The sequence below is a fragment of the Cebidichthys violaceus genome, unplaced genomic scaffold, assembly GCF_023349555.1.
Source record: "Cebidichthys violaceus isolate CVI_PGR_0920_01 unplaced genomic scaffold, fCebVio1.0.p SCAF_6, whole genome shotgun sequence".
NCBI classification, from domain to species: domain Eukaryota; kingdom Metazoa; phylum Chordata; class Actinopteri; order Perciformes; family Stichaeidae; genus Cebidichthys; species Cebidichthys violaceus.
This window is the reverse complement of record NW_027176816.1, coordinates 17,202,523-17,209,513: the sequence shown is the minus strand read 5'-3', so window position 1 is coordinate 17,209,513 and position 6,991 is coordinate 17,202,523.

Sequence of the window (6,991 nt, the reverse complement as noted above, 5' to 3'; positions counted from 1 at the left end):
GATTCGGCTCAGCAAACGACACATTAGCAAGTGCTTGTGCGAGGCACAATAAGTGGTAGGGGTGTAACGGTTCACAACATTCTCGGTTGGGTTCAATACGATACAGTGGTGACACGGTTCGGTTCGGTACGTTTTCAATACAGCAAAAAAGCAGAAATGCCAAAACCTCGCTGGTGAGACTCTCAAGAGGAACGTGTCTGAAGAACATGGCTCTTCATCTCCATTCAGCAGTGAGGTAATGTGTTGTTACAGTCAGGTAGCTTAGTGTAGTCTGTGACGTCCGGCCGTCTGTTGTCAGAGGAACAGCGGGAGATTCGGACATTTGATTCTCTGTTTGGACTTTTGTCTTATTTTACAAAGCAGGAATTATGGTCTGGTGAAATGGGCTGGTGAAGGAGTAGTGTCACAGGGCTCAATAGCATTACGCATGTTGGTACAGGTACTGGTTTTCCACTCGAGAGTAGGGTCTCATACCTGCAGCTGTAAATAGACCTTTAGCCCTGTTTGAATCGGTAGGGACTTAGCATGCTACCTAGACAGCTCTGGCACGTCAAAGGAATGCGGAGGAGTTACGTAGAGACGCCGTATACAGCTCTGGAAATGGCAGCAACCTGTCAATCACAGTGAGCCCGCCCTAAAGCATACTCTGCTTTATGATCCATTTTACTCTAAATGGATCATCATTTACTAAATGAACATCATGCTGTACTGACAAAGACTTGAAACTAGAGATTGAGACCATAAACTCATGTTTACAATGTTTACTGAGGTAATAAATCAAGTGAGAAGTAGAGTCACTTTCTCATAGACTTCTATACAACCAGACTTCTTTTTGCAAACAGAGGAGTCGCTTAAGAAACTTCCGCATCGGCTTCACTCGCCAGAACCGGAGGTTGCCACCTGTTCCCACCCCCCTACTTCCGGCGCTTCACATCCATCCTCAAACTTGGCCTTCATTTTGACCTCAACTACACAAGCAAAGTTTCGGGATAAAATCTGTCCACAGACAGACGCATAAACATTCACACACAAGATCGTCAAGGTTAAAACAAAAGCAGCGTTGCTGTCGCGGCAGGTAAATATTAAAATATCATAAGATTTGTATGTTACACCACCATTCAAAAACGGGGACATTTTGAGGCAAAATCAATTAATTCCAATGGAATCATTTATGTCAATGGATTAGCTTGCCAGGTTAGATCCATGTAATTTTCTCACATCAAGGTCAACTTCTATTTGCACCTCCTTGACATTGCTGGCCCTTGAGAGTCCAAAGCAGCGGAAGCTATAGCTTTTTAGCACCATTAACTTTCATTTAACCCCCTCTGTCGGAGTATACACGGCTCCACCACAGAGGAAGAGTTTGCAGACAGTTTGAACTGTTTCAAACTCTGAATTTATTGCCTGCCCTGATAGCAACCGGGCTAACAAGCTTGCTATCTCTTGAGGTGTTTCCTCCTTCAATATTTTGACTTTTTTTTTTTTTAAACAGAAAAACGTTTGGAAAAACTATTGGGACTTGCTTATCTCTGCCATCTTTTCCAGAACCAAACATTTTTGCTCTACCACTTTCTGGTTCGTCCGGGCTTCAACCTGTACTGTGAGAACTGCTTTACATTTTTAGCATTTCTCCATGCGTTATTTGTACATTTCTATGGCATATAGCTAGCGTCACATCTTCTCTAAAAAGATTAAAGCTTGCTGAAAATGTTGAAAAGGTCATTTTGACAGCTTCTCTTCTTCATGGCCCCAAATTTAAGGTGCTGCTCGGACGGAGAGACAAAAAGGTCTGCTTTCTACGAGACACCCCATAACCTAATGGCCCTCATCACGTTCCTTCAAATTCACTTTGACCCCCAATTTCATCATGCCCTTCTAGTTCTCTTTGGGAGCCTTGCGTCAGCAGTAATGGGATGTGACGGATGTTTGAGGGCAGTACTGTGTGAGAACGGGACCCAGTGGAGGATCTGCGTCTGCAGGGACCATGGGAAGAGGAGTGGAGTCCAGCCCACAAGCCTCCCTCCGCTTTCTTTCTCTCTCATGCATACCTCCTCTTCCCTACCTTCCTTTTTTCCAGATGCTCTTTCTCCCTATTTTGCCCTAGCCTCTTCCCATCTCCCGCTCTAACCCCCCCCCCCCCCCAGTCTTTCATGCCTTTGCCTCCCCTTGTCTTTGCGATGCTTTTGTTTCTGCCGATCTGTAAGGAGTCTAAGCTGTGGAATGCTGCTGGCAGCCTCAATCCCGCCTCCTCCTCCTCCTCCTGGCATTCCCATGCTGGGTCATTGTGGGTGGGATTGAACGAGCAGAAGGTCACAGCCCAGGAAGTGAACTAGGAAGTTTTTCACAAGAGTATGGAGGAACATAATTATTGCAGTCCACCTTTTCCCCGTCCCCAGGCCTCGAAGGATTCATTTCAGCAAACAAATAACACCACATTGTTGTTCAGGACTTGAGCTCATTTGTTCCATTCGTGGAATTAGGGAGTGCCATACCTTGCTATACCTAAGCCAAAGTCCAGATTTGAGCTCATACTTAGTTTAAAAGGACCATCTCATTTTATACCTCACCCGCCAAAGAGGTTTGTGTTTGGTTGTCAGTTTGTTTGTCTTTTTGTCAGCATGATTATGGAAAAACTACTACTACCAATTTTCATTGAACTTGGCAGAAGGGTGTATCTTGGGCCAAAGAAGAACCCCTTCGATTTTGCAGAGGCTCTGAATCACTTGGCATGCGTTAACTTTTTTTCCACGCTCTCCGAGTGCCCTTTATAGTTTAAAGAACTTCAAAACTAAAGTTGCTGGTAACAAATCTCCCACCTGCTATTGTCAGCCAGCTACACGCAGAAAACATGAGACCGCACGCTCAGCATGTGCCACACAAAGATGACCTCTCCGAATGCCTTTTATATTCCCATGATGTGGAGACCTGCTCCAGGTGTGTGGAGTCCCACACCTGCTCCCAATACTGTCACATGGGGGTGGGAATATAGACGCCTCCAATTAACCCTTCTCTAAGCCCCTCCCCGTCACTACCTGCACTCCCTGAATAAATATAATTTAATAATCTTTTAAAAAAACAACGAAAAAGTGGAAATTTATTCGCTAGCATACATAAACAAAATGTACTGATGTAAACTATAATGCATATACTACATACATTTTCTGTTATTTGAAGTGTATTATTCATAATAGAGCTTTTCAGTTCATTTAGAAATGATGTGCATTTCCTAGAAACACTTGTTGTCTTCCACATCAATGGCCTTCTGCTATGTTCGGTGGTCACATTCCTTTTTAGGTTTAATGTGGGATGGAGAAACCATAGATTACATGAGGTGGGGGTCTACACACACACACACACACACACACACACACACACACACACACACACACATTAGGGGAGAGTGAGCACTGGGCCCCAACGGCCAGCTCCAGTGAAAGGATCTGTGTGTGGCGGTCGCGGCGATTCTGGGGGCCTTTTCTCCTCAGGAGCCTTTGTGTCTCATCCAAGGAGAGCAAGTTCACAGAGGACACAACGAGACTGGAAAAAGGAGGGAAAGTGAGGGTGGACAGTTTTTTTGTTGTTTTTTTCCACCCTTTCTCTTTAAGGCCTCTTTCTCTTCTTGACTTCAAAGGCCACTCATGCCCATCATGATTCACTTTCGGGCAATTTCCAAGAAAGGCTTGGCTTTGTTGCCACGCACACTTTGCTTTGGAGGCCGTGATGAGGAGCTAAAATAAGGGTGATGCAGACTGAGATGCAAGAGTCATGAACTTCTGTTTAAACACGATTTGACAGAACTGCATCACACTGTGGGGTCTTGTGCTTTGCGATAGTGAGTTTTAAGTGTCTGTATTGCAACGTTTTTTTTAGCTGAGCGCGGGCGAGTTCATTCGCACTTTAATCTCGTTGACGATGGGGATATGGATCATTTTAAAAATCATCCCATCAGCTCCTCCGCTCTCCCCTTCCTGCTATCTAGTTACATAGAAAATAAATAACTACTTCCCTCTGCGGGAAAGAAAGTCAACTGAAATACACAGACCATCTGCTAATGCTCCATTTAGCTTTCCAAGAAAGCGGACCATCTTGGAATAGAAACATTAAGAGCATGGCTCCGTGTTCACATTATTGTCTGGCTGAGTGGTGTAAGTGTCTCCTATCGAATATGCCACCCATTAGTAGGTGGTGTGAGTGTGAGCCTCCTCGCATGCACTCCCATAAAAACGTGCACATGCAGGGACGAAAACACATACATCTGCATACACATCTCCCAAGTGCTTGCGCGCACTCACACACCAGCCTCTATGGGGTTTGACGACCATTTTGTTCTACACTTGTTGCTAATGAGTGGTCGTGAGATGGGAGGCATTTCCTTCCTGGCTTTTTTGTTTCCACAGTGCCCCATTAAGCACCTCATCAATCATTGGATCACAGGCTGAAACCCTCGTCTGGGGCCGATGACATGGCTTTGGATCTAAAGCACCTCTCTCCTCCTGGAGATGCAAGGATTAAAGGGCCCATTTTGTTTGCGGCCATTTGACAAGTGTCTTGAGAGCCAATATTCCCATTTATTGTAATGCACTTTGAAGGGGTTATTCAGTCATGTTCTTTTGTCCTCATTTTCACGTACTAGATACAAGTTATTGTTACGTGTACTCGAAAGTAATCCTCAGCTCCCTGTTACAGCAAAAAGGATTTGCTGTAAATTAAGTCATTGTGTTGAAGTCTATTTCTACAGTTGGGAACCATTTGCTCCAATAAAACAAGCATATTGGGTGCATTACTCCCACCCAAGTTAGCTTTGGGCCAATAGAAACTCTGATATGCTTGTGACACAACGCATCAATCTGTCTTGAATCAGTCACTTCACTCAAAGCGCAACAAACCGTTCCCGCTGCTGCTAGCCAGCTAGCTAGCTGACGAGCATGGAGAAATATTTGAGCCGTCAAGCGACGCTTAGCAACAAAACTAGCTAAATTGAGAATATACGAGGACAGTTAAGAGTTTGGTTCTATTGAGAACAGCGACGGGAGACGGAAAAAGGGTCATGTGTCTTGCGGGTGCAAGCGAATAAAGCCGTGAAGCCAGCTAAGCTAAAGTGGCATCTGACTACAAAGCACTGAGATATCAGGGCATAACAAAGAAATATTAACATAATTCATATTTATTTATCACTATCAAACAGGTCTGAAGTATTTAGGTTTTATGGTTTCAGAATATAAATATGTCCAGTGTTATCTAATTACAAATGGTAGCAAACATTAAGAGGAGGTCCTGAAAAAACAGTCAAAGACCAAAAAACCAGAGTAAAGGCATCATGCTTTAACCTAGCTGTTAGTTGGATGGTTCCCCCACAGTTTACCAATGCCAGAATTGGGGGGTTGTCCGCCAATTTCGGTAGCGTTCAGGTCGACTTTGACTTTGGAACAGCTACAAGCACGGCTGCCTTTTGAAGGCGCTTTGTACGAAGTAGTAAGACACAGGGGCTAGAAATACTGCTCTTCCATTGTAAGCCCTCCAAAGGCTCGCTATTGCTTTGCTTTTTTGACTTCCAACTGTCCCCAATCAGTTCAAGTGGGGAGAGGGACCTTGATGAGAAGAGGAGTTGGAGAATATCTGCATTATATGAGGGCAGAATGTTCTGAGAGTAACACTACACATGTTCACACTACAACCGACACAGCAACAGGCTACAAGTCATTTTTCAACGGTAGCCGGTGACTCAAAGCTACAAACTGATGCCCGGCTTGCACCAATCACGTCTTAGTTTCATGTGGTTCCGTTCCATCTAAAAAAAATGCCCATAGCTTGATCCCAGTGCTATTTAACGTCATAATTACGTCAACGAATGCTTGAGCTACACTTCCAACAGCGACTCGCCATCATTGTAGCTGGCCACTTTGAGTCGTCGTGTTTGTTTTTTTGTCGCTGAGTGAACTTAGCTAAAGAAGTCCATGTGAAGATTAAACCATTCAAGTTTGTGATGTGTTCATATTTGTTGCAATTTCTGCTTGTTACAAGCATTCAGTCTTTTCAAAATAAACTTCTGTCTTCACAGGAAACAACTTAGTTAGGTTTAGGGAAAGATTGTGGTTGGATTAAAATAACTCCGGAAGTGCGGTTACTGAAGAACGCAAGTTACATGACAAATAAATGAATGTTGACTTTTTGTTTCACATGAGGAAACGCACAGCGGTGTCTTGTGTGCGAGACCAGTATTTGTTGGACCCATCCACCGCCTCTCTCACACTTGCCCCATGTGGGCTTTTGTGGTCTACGAATTACGGCGCATTCGTTTTGAGCAACAAATGCTGGATGAGAATGTATTCCAAATAGCTCAAACTCATTCCCACAGGTTTATTACACCACAGGTTGTAAAGGCTTCTCAGATGATGCTTCAGCTGTGATTTATTCTGTGTAATGTGTAATGTATTCTGTAGCAAATACACGGACATGACAGTTTTACACTTGTTTGGATTGGATGGGACATTTCATTTGCAGAGCTGTTCAACCAACACATGAGCACAAACAGTTATTAAAGGTTACTGATACAATATGGATTTTTCAAGTGTTGTGTATAAATGCATTTATTATTATACACAATAGTTTACTCTTCAGTGAGAAAATCCTTATTAAAAAACATGATTATCTGACGACAGTCAAACACGGTCGCAGACACACATGCATGTTATAAAACACTGATAGTTTGACAGCTAAATGGGGCTTTTACAGCTCCTTCCCGCTGCATTTTGATAAGTCCCAGCCTGTGTTTGTTACTGCTGACCAACCCACTGCAACCCCATGACCCCAGAGACAGAATGACTGCATGTTAAAGAGATTTCCCCTGCATGAACCGTCAGTCTGCCGCCCAGTAAGTCTGCGTGGAAGTGTATAGTATTGCACATTTGGGTGTGCTTTTGTACGTGTGCTGTATGGCCCTTTATTTTGTTTTGTTTTCATATTTTTTCTCTTCCATCAGGGTCTTATGTAG